Below are 10,131 nucleotides of genomic sequence, written 5' to 3'. Positions count from 1 at the left end.
TCAAGCACTCACTCTGAAACAAATCCCATCACCTCACTTCTTCAGCCTGAAACTCTTCAGTGGGTTACTACTGTTTTTAGGATAAGGTCCAAAGCTGTTAATATGATCTGCATAATTTGGCCCATCTCACCTTCTTACCCCTCATCATTGCCTCCAAGTCCAGCCATGCTGAGTTTTTTCTAGTTCCTTGAACCCACCAAGTTCTCCTTCAACTACAGACTTTTGTATATGCTGCCTGGCATTCTCTTCTCCCTTTCTTTGCCAAACAATAACTATTCCTCCTTCAGGTCCCAGTTTAGACAAAACTTCCCCTGACAAGCCTTCCCTGTCCAGTCCAGTCTGTGTTAGGTGGCCCGCAGTGAACTCCCAAACACTACTTTTCCCCAACAAATCACACTCTACTGTTAATGCCCACTTATACGCCTTTATCTTCCACTAGACCTTGAGCTCAATGAGGGCAGGTAGCATGTCTGTTTTGTGAGCAATTGTATGTCCAGCACCCAGCCCAGCATTATTATATATTGAATATGTAAATGATTCCATGAAATATGGGATCTGTAGGCCCTCTGATCAGCCGTGAAACACTGCTAGGTCTATGTCAAACAACGTCCCCTCAGAGAATTAGAAAGATTTTCAAAGTTCCTTTGTCTAAGATGAGCCTGGCAGCTGGAACATTCATCCAGGAACATTCATTCCCTGATGTGTGGCCAACAGAAGTCTACTGAGGGATTCTCAGCTGCAGCTCACTGCAAAGCTCCTACTCCAAGCACAGAATAGTCTCTTCACTTCCAACAAGGGACATCAAGAAAAAAAAGAATCTTTCCTTTGGTGTCAGGAGCCTGGGAAGGCAGAACATAAAGCAGAAAATTCTAGATGGACTCAGAGTCTTCCTAGAGAAGATTGTATTGGACTGTCCCCTAAATCAGTGGTTTCAAAACTTGAATCAGAATCACCTGGACAACTTGTCAAAGCACAGATGTCTGAGCCTGACCCCCAGAGTTTCTGATTCAGTAGGTCTGGGATCGGACCAGAGAATTTGCATTTCTAACAAGTTTCCAGGTGATACTGATGCTGCTATCTGGGGACCACAACCTTGAGAACCACTGCACTAAACATTTGAGTCACCTCTTAATCACACAAACATAAGAGAAGTAGCCTCCCCCTGTGCTGGGGGAGGAGAGGCACTCTTCCTAAAGCCCTAGAGAGGAAGATCTCACTGCTGGGAAGGGAGTGGGGAAACTTGCATAAGGATTCAAGAGCCCGTGGGAAACAAGAAATCAGAAAAATGAAAATTCCAATCCCTTCTGCATTGAGTTTGAAGGCTACTAGAACCACTCTGATAACTTAAGACAGTTCAAATTATAATAATTCTTCAAGAAAAGGACATCAAGGGGCCTTGTGGTGGAAGTGCCTACCCAGCAGTCATTCACTGGGCACAGGGAAGAGCGCCAAACATAGGTCTGTCCAGTTAGTGTGCACACACCCAACCCACAAAGATTGGCTCAGAGCTGCCTAATGAGAGTCAGCACCAAACTGTTGAAACTGTTGGATCAGAGACCCTCTTTTTCCTCTGGGGTTGCCAAACTGTTAGGCAGTAAGTCTGGGGATTCTGGTGGCCATTGCCCCAGAGAGAAGAGTGTGGCAGAGAATAACACCAACACTGAAGAAAACTCAGGCAAGAAAGGACAGAGAGGGACTTCCCTGGTGGCACAGTGGTTAAGAATCCGCCTGCCAATGCAGGGGACACGGGTTCGAGCTTTGGTCCGGGAAGATCCCACATGCTGTGGAGCAACTAAGCCCGTGCGCCGCAACTACTGAGCCTGCGCTCTAGAGCCCATGAGCCACAACTACTGAGCCCGTGTGCCGCAACTACTGAAGCCTGCGCACCTAGAGCCTGTGCTCTGCAACAAGAGAAGCCACCACAATAAGAAGCCCTCACACCGCAATGAAGAGTAGACCCCGCTCGCCACAACTAGAGAAAAGCCCATGCACAGCAACAAAGACCCAACGCAGCCAAAAATAATAAATTAATATTAATTAATTTTAAAAAAAGAAAGGACAGAGATAGACTCCTGATAACACTGTCTGAATCTAGCAGAGCCTGAAGTTCAATATCCTTGAACTTGAGCTGAGTTTCTGTCCCTTGCAACTGAAAGAGTCTTGACTGATGGAATTCTACCTGTAAACCAACACGTTGCTCTGGTCTAGGATGTTTAAGTAACCATCTACTCTAGCAGTTTCTCTCGAGATAGACAGAACTTCCAGGCCTACAGCTTTGCCAGCCCCTCTGGGATTCTACTGATAAAATTTTTCCTAACAAATCACTGCTTTAGCAGAGCACTCATCACTGCTTACTTGCCTTCATTCTTTCCTCTGTGAGCTCCCTGAATATATACTCTTTATAACAGTTTTCTTGATTGCCAGGCAAAGCAGCTGGCTTACAGGTACTCAATCTGCAAACAGCATTTAAATGAAAAATAACAAATTTGGGTCAGATTAGTTTGATGAATGAAAGAAAAAAAGGAGAGGAGGAAAAGGCACGCTGGAAGGAATACTAAACTAAAACCGGTAATAACTCACAAAGGTGAGCTCCTAAAGTCAGGTAAACCTTCACTCGACTCCAGAATATTTCTAACTGAATCCCAACTCCTACTAACAGCTTCAGCATTTTTCTTTTCTTTGAAAAAGCCATTATGGAGGAGGGGGTGCCAGAGAATGACAATTGAGATGGTGACTCCCACATAAGTCAGCTTCCTCTTCCCCAAATTAGTTTCCAGAAACTCTGCCACATCATTCACTGAGAACCCCCTGGCTTCCAACTCAAAGGAAAGTCTCAGACGTCTCGGGCACAGACAACAGCGGCCCTCCTTTGGTTGCTTTCAACTATAAACAGCTTCCTGCCAGAGCGCTCACCAACCCTGAACTCATGGAAAAGAATTACTACAGAACCCAGGAAAGAGCTGGAAGCGTACCCGGCACAGGGTTTGTCACTCATATCTCATATTAAATGTGCCTCTTGCCTCCTAAGGAGCCTATCGGAATCCCTGGGCACAGCTGTGGTCACGGACACTCCATCCAACAACTGGACCCGAGAAGTGACCCATCTTTCTGACATCAAGAGACCTGCCATGGAGGAAAAACAGAAACGGCACAGATGGAGCTGCCTTTTCAAATCCTTGTGAATGTCATGAGATTAGCAGCTTTCCTCTGAGTCGGCCTCAAAGACTTCCTTTACAATTGTTCATAAGCTAGCTCAGGGATAGGCAGTGAAATTCACTCAAATAAAAACATAACCTCAAACATCCAAAACAGCTGGTGGAAATTGTGACTGTTTTAGAGGAGCGGACTTATCTAGCTGAGTCAAAACAAGTGTGAGCGCTTCAAACAGGCACGAGATCAGAAACAAAATTAGGTGTTTATTGAGTGCTGTCCTTCTTGATTTTTTTTTTTCCTCCCTTGCCAGACGTGAGTCTCCACTTTAGCTTCATCCTGACAAGGAATAAAACCCTTTATGATATCAGAATTGACATTTTCGGAAATTTATTTTCAAGTAATTTTTTTCTAATTATAAAAGTAGTACATGTTCTTGGGAGAAAATTTAGGAAACACAGAAAAACCACAAATCAGAAAATAAAAATCACCTGTAATCACATTGCTACTCTTTCCGTTTTGTTCCTTTTTGACTTTGGTTTTTCATACACATACATACACCACGTAACTTTAAATATATATTTAAATATATATAATCATTATTAAAATGACTCCTTTTGATCCTACATTATAACCATTTCCCCAAGTCACTGATATATTCTTTCACACATATTTATGCCTGCGTATGAACACCATAAATTACTGAGCTAATGCCAATTGTAGACATTTAGGGTACTTCTAATTCCACGCTATTGTAAACAGTGCTGTGAAGAATATCCTTGTTGATAAATCTTTGCACACGTTCATACTTAGAAAACTTACTTTCTCTTTCAGGGCACTAAAATTCAGGATGTAAAAGGGATGGTAATTGGCACTGAAGGAGTGTAGCCCCTTTCTCCCTGCGAGTTTCTGCCAATTGTCTTCTTTTGCATATTTTCAGACAAGTTAGCTACTTTTAGAACTTGTAGGCCTTCCTGGTCTCATAGAAGCCTTGTTTTCAGTCAAGTTAATGATCTCTCCAGTTTGCAGTGCAGAAACATCGAAATAACTGTTTCTTAAACGTATGGCAAGAAATGAAGGCAAGTAAATATTAGAAAAGATTACTAACATTATTAGGAAAAAGAAAATAGAGAAAAGTAATTCCATCAAAAGAGGTTATCAGACTGATTAGACTGGGCTCCTCAAAACTTTGTCTTCCAGAAAACTCTCAAATGTAGATGATTTGTAGCAGGTTTTACAACAGAAGGGAACTAGCTAAAATTTTCCACTTTCTTATTTTTCCTATTTTCTAATCGCAAGAGTGAAATGAAACATTCCTAAGGAGAAGGCTCTTAACTGGCATTATTATCTCTCATTTGAGATTTACTGCCAACATCGAACAACAATTGCTTCTGTATTGGCACAACCCATTCAGTCACTCACCGTTGGGGGATGAATCACTCCCCGTGAAAAATCATTCCAGAATTTGGATAACAGAGAAGTTTGCCTCCAGCCAAAAGCTCAACAAATGCTGGCAAAATTTAGGAAAATCATTATCATGAAAGGCTGCCATGCTTTCAAAGAGCATCTCTTAGTATTTACTGCACTCTACGACCTCTAAAAAAAAAGTGCAAGCAACTTCATGCACACACACAGCCCCTGCCAGTTTCACTTAAAAGTCTCATTCTCATCACCACTGAGTGGAATTAAAAACAGTTGGTCAAGCTCCACTAATCGACAGCTGCTTGCAATTAGATGAAGCATTTAGAGCCATTCTCTTAACTACCTTCCCAACTGCCTAAGCATTCAGCAAGAGCAATACACCGTGATAATTTGCCAGAATGTTTAACTTATCTCCATCTCTAGTGGTTTCTATACCTTCCTTATTTTCTCCAGTCTTCCCACACACTGTCTGACTCTTCCAGTTCCTCTTGTTAAATTAGGGGTATACAGAGAAGAGATTATACAAAACCAGGTCAAGCTGCTTTGTGCTAAGATGGAAAATTCTACCCAGGCAACTATTAGAGAGCAGAGTAAGTCTTGATGTTTCTCAAAGAGAAGAGAAAAGACGCCCTTTTTCCTCTTTTTTTTTTTTTTAAAACAATGAACCGGAAAGTTCACTGTAATTTTTCTCATCAAGGATGATGAAGAAAAATAACAGTTCCTGGGCTTTTGTAAGCTCTTTCCAATTCTCATAACTCATAAACATTAATTTTGGAGTAGGGAGAAAATGCACAGATCACTTTATTCAATTTTTTCCTCTACAAACTGGGCATTAAGAGTCGAGAGGCTTTTCCCGAGATCACAGAAAAAAGTGGCAGAGCATGGCCGGAATCCAACTCCCTGACTCTCAGTCAGTCCAGATGGCTTTCTGCTACTTCAGCTCCCTTTGCTAAAGAGAAAGTCTTCCAACTCTTCTAGAAGGAGGCAGGGGCCAGCACGGCTACACCACTTGCCCAGTTCCAAGGGGCAGAGCAGCTGTCCTCCCAAACCTCTCCAGCCAGGAACCCACCCTGGGGCTTAAAGTAGAAAAAAAAAAAAAAAAACAGAGATGATATGGCTTCACCTGTGCAATCATCCTTCCCACTCCCCAACCTAAATAAGAACCCCACAAACTTAACCACATTCAAGGTCACATAACCACGTTTCTTCTCTGTCTCACGCTCCCTGATGCTGATTGCCATCCCACACTCACCTGACCTGTTGTGTGGTAAAGGGGGCAGGAGGCGAATGCAGGGGATATTGGAGGAAGGGAGGAGAGAAGAAGCCAGAGAGACGAAGGGCAATCAGCAGAAGGGAGCAGTTACCTACTCAAAATTCAAGAAGCGGAGTGAGAGTCGAGACAAGAATGGGAGCCCTCACGCCCCGGACTGCAGGCCCACAGCCCTGGCTTTTCCTATCTCTGCTCTTCTAGAAGCTAATCCCCTTTCTTCCAGAAATCTCCTTCCCACATCCCCACCTAGTCCACTCCTCCAGACAGTCATGGAATCTTCCTTCTGTAACTGAGGACAATTCACTCATATTTAACTCATTAAATATAAGTTAATATTTAATTAATTCATATTAAACTCATATTAATTCACTCATATTAAACTCCTATTTCCATTATACTTACAGCAGAGAGTTATCCTTATACTTTTTCTGCTTCAAAGTCTTTCTGTTGATCATTTTATGTTCTCTGTTTTATATAGATAGATTCCTGTTACATATAGAAAGTTAGATATAGATATATAAATAAAGATAGAGATATAAAGAGAGATTGAGATAAATTTTTTAAAGTTTTTCTGTGGCCATAAATGTTCTAAGTGTCAAAAAATACTATTCTGGCTCTTTCCCATCTTGCAAGATGGTGGATGAAAAAACAGAGAAGCTGGACATAAGGAGAAGAAACCTGAAGCCAAGAAGGCTGATGCCAGGGCAAGGTTAAGAAGCGTAACCTCAAGGCCAAAGCACCTCAGAAGGGGAAACCCCACCACAACCAAAACCCCATCCTAGTCAGCGGAATTGGCAGCTTTTCCCCATCTGCTATGTGTTCCAGCAAGGCCATGGCGAAGAGGAAGTCATCGGCAGCTACATTTAAGGTTGAAAAGAAAGAGACATTTTTGCTGCTGACACAAAACCACTTGGGGGGGGTGACAGAAATGGTGGGACCCAAGTGGATCAGCTTCACAGAATGCCTAGATACTGTTCTACTGAAGAGGTGCCTTGAAAGCTGTTGAGCCACAAAAGAAAACATTTCCGTCAGATATAAGGAAGCTGCGAGCCAGCATCACTCCCAGCACCGTTCTGAGCAACCTCACTGGGTACCACAGAGGCACGGCGGTGGTTTTCCTGAAGCAGCTGAGCAGTTACATGCTGCTTGTGACTGGACCTCTAATCCTCAATCGAGTTCCTCTGCTAGAACACACCAGAAATTTGTCATCTCCACCAAAAACTGATGAGTGGTGCGGAAATCCCAAAACATCTCCCTGAGGCTTATTTCAGGAAGAAGAAGCTTTGTAAAGCCCAAGACACCAGGAAGGTAAGACCTTCGATGCAGAGAAAGGGAAATCCAAGCTCACAGAGCAGAGCAAGGTTGACCTGAGAGCCCTGGACTCACAAACTCTGAGAAGAAATCAAAGCTGTTCCTCAGCTCTAGGGCTACCTCTGTTCTGTGTTTTCTCTCACAAATTGGTGTTCTAAATTTCCTACAAAGAACCTAATTAAATAACTGATACGTTTCCCAAAAAAATATAATTCTGGTTGGTGTAGGTATTACGTTTATCACAAGTATAAAGCTGGTCAACATAACATAAATTGTGTAGATAATTATTAAATATATACAATGTATCAGAAATGAATCTCTCAATGAATTCAATGACCCTGTTTTATATCCCAATTAACTCATGTATCTATGATTTGATAGTACTTAATGCTAAATTATGACAGTTTTCAGAGTCGATTCTTTTTCTAATTTTTCATTTTTATAGAGGTGTTTGTTTTATCCACCTAAATAAATAGAGGAAAGGAAAGTTTTGTTATAGCAATGACACTAAATGCTAGTCTCCTTTCCAGTTGTACATCAAAATAACAAAGTGATCCTTCATCAAAAATAATTTTTAGTGCCCTGCCGCTGACAGCTTACTTAGGGCCTCCTTCAATTTTGTTGAAAGCCGAGAACTAGAGACCAACTGCCTTGAGAACAGATTTTGTTTTTATTCCACGATGAGAGTCTTTTACTTTTTCAACACCAGGGTTTTTTGAGGTCTTTTTTTTTTTTTGAGTTTTTTAATTGAGTTATGTTATCTTTTTCAGTTATATTTTGAGTTATTCCTTGTTTTATCCTCCAAGTGATTTTTACACCCTAGGACAAGATACCCTAGCAAGATTCACTAGGAGATAAGTTTGCCTTTATTCATAAAGAGGTAGAAAAGGTAAATAAGCACTACCAAAATACTGGCCCTTGGGTAGATCCATTTTAGGAGAGCACAAAGGAAGATGATTCTCTTAACAGTACATGTGCCCGCGTACCCCTTAGAAGTCTTCATGCTATCCAGGAATGTGCACATCCCAGTTTGAACGTCACTGGACTAAAGACCCCACATGATCTAGTCCCTACCTACTTTCCAGTCTCTATTCAAATCCTTCTCTTGCTCATGTTTTTAGTTCCTCTGGTTTATTGATGTGATGTTCCTGCTGCCTGAAAGCTATTTTCTCAGACATCATCTCTGACTATCCAATATATAATAGGTTTCCCGGTTTCTCTCTCTCTCTCATAGTTCTCTTCTCTTTCCTAACACTTAATCACAAACTGCCATCAGATATTTATTTGTATTTATTTAAGTAGCCCGCTAGACCAGTGTCTAATGTGGTCCCCTACCAGAATCTTTAGCATCAACTGAGAACTGGATAGAAATGCAAATTCCCAGGCCCCACCCCAGACGCAATGAATGAGAAACTCTGAAGCAATCTGTATTTTATTAAGTCTTCCAGGTATTTCTGATGCTGCTGAAGTTTGAGAACCACTGTACTGGGTCATAATCTCCATGAAGAAAGAGCCTATGTCAGTTTTCTTCATCACTATATACCCAGGACTTTACCCAGTGGCTGGCACATAAGAGATGCTCCATAAATATATACTGTTGAATAAACTCAAATAAGACAAAAGCTTGCCCACAATAAGAAATACATTTATTAAATATACGGAAATAGGGACTTCCCTGGTGGCGCAGTAGTTAAGAATCTGCCTGCCAATGCAGGGGACACGGGTTCGAGCCCTGGTCCGGGTAGATCCCACACGCCACGGAGCAACTAAGCCCGGGCGCCACAATTGCTGAGCCTGCGCTCTAGAGCCTGCGAGCCACAACTGCTGAGCCCACATGCCACAACTACTGAAGCCCGCGTGCCTAGAGCCCGTGCTCCACAACAAGAGAAGCCACCGCAATGAGAAGCCCGCGCACCGCAACGAAGAGTAGCCCCCGCTTGCCACGACTAGAGAAAGCCCGTGCGCAGCAACGAAGACCCAACACAGCCCAAAATAAATAAATAAATAAATATTTTAACATATATATATACGGAAATATATACATACACACATATATATGTATATGTGTGTGTGTGTGTGTGTATATATATATATATATATATATATATATATACACATTTCACAAAATAATACCCTTACTACATGCCATGGACTCCAAACATTCTCCATTCTATTCTATTTGTTTTATTTATTTTCCTCCTTTTTTTCTGCTAAGAGGACCCCCAAATTTATTTCATACTCTGCTAATGGGTCTTATGTGTAGTTTGAAAACCCTAGTCACTAAGGCTGTTCTAAAGAAATCCACACTTATGGCCTTGTTACTCTTTTAATCTGGAATTCCCTTCCCTCCCATCTCCTCACACCCAAGTCGCACTGATTCTTCAAGGCCCACCTCTCAGAGTGGATTTCTCTGTTGTGAAGGTAATCTTTCCCTCTTTTAAATTCCCACCATATTTTCTCTGCACTCAGCTTATGCCTTTTCTTACTTGTTTCTTTTAATATACTGTTTATGGAGTATCGCTTTTCCTATTAAAGTTAATCCTTCAGAGCAGAATCCATATCTGATTCATCTTTGGACTCTTCACAGCATTTAGCATATAAATTCAAATAATGTTTCCTAAGTAAACTAGACTTTCAAGGTTCCAGGGCAAAATATTTCTAAAGGAAGTAGGATTTCAATGGGTGGCTGAGAGCGGGAGGGCAGGTGAGAAAAAAGGAACCATATGGGCAAAGTGCCCACGACAGAAAAGGAAGGCACATGCAGGCTGTGTTATGTGTGTCGTGGAGGAAAGGCGGGAAAGGCGGGTCGGGTCAGACGGCAGAGCAGACTTTTCTGCAAGGAAAGGAGAACCATCACGGGTCTATGGCTGGTTTTTGCTTTTTTGCTTTTAAACGACAATTTTGGTGGCAAGATGTAAGCGATACAAGGGTGCAGAGGCTATGAACATATGCCATTCGGATCTCCTGCATATTCCAGC

General features: G+C 41.9%; 1 pseudogene across 1 annotated transcript; it reads left to right on the top strand.

Annotated features, from left to right (window-relative positions):
* The first annotated feature begins 742 nt into the window (after positions 1 to 742).
* On the top strand, positions 743 to 9,082 carry LOC309634590 (large ribosomal subunit protein eL6 pseudogene; annotated as a pseudogene). Its single transcript has one exon. The product of its transcript is annotated as a large ribosomal subunit protein eL6 pseudogene (transcript).
* Positions 9,083 to 10,131: the final 1,049 nt, after the last annotated feature.

Source organism: Balaenoptera borealis (genome assembly GCF_965194805.1).
Source record: "Balaenoptera borealis genome assembly, chromosome: 9".
In the NCBI taxonomy this organism is placed as follows: Eukaryota; Metazoa; Chordata; class Mammalia; order Artiodactyla; family Balaenopteridae; genus Balaenoptera; species Balaenoptera borealis.
The sequence above is the reverse complement of the archived record's forward strand: the minus strand, read 5'-3'. Positions and strand labels throughout refer to the sequence as shown.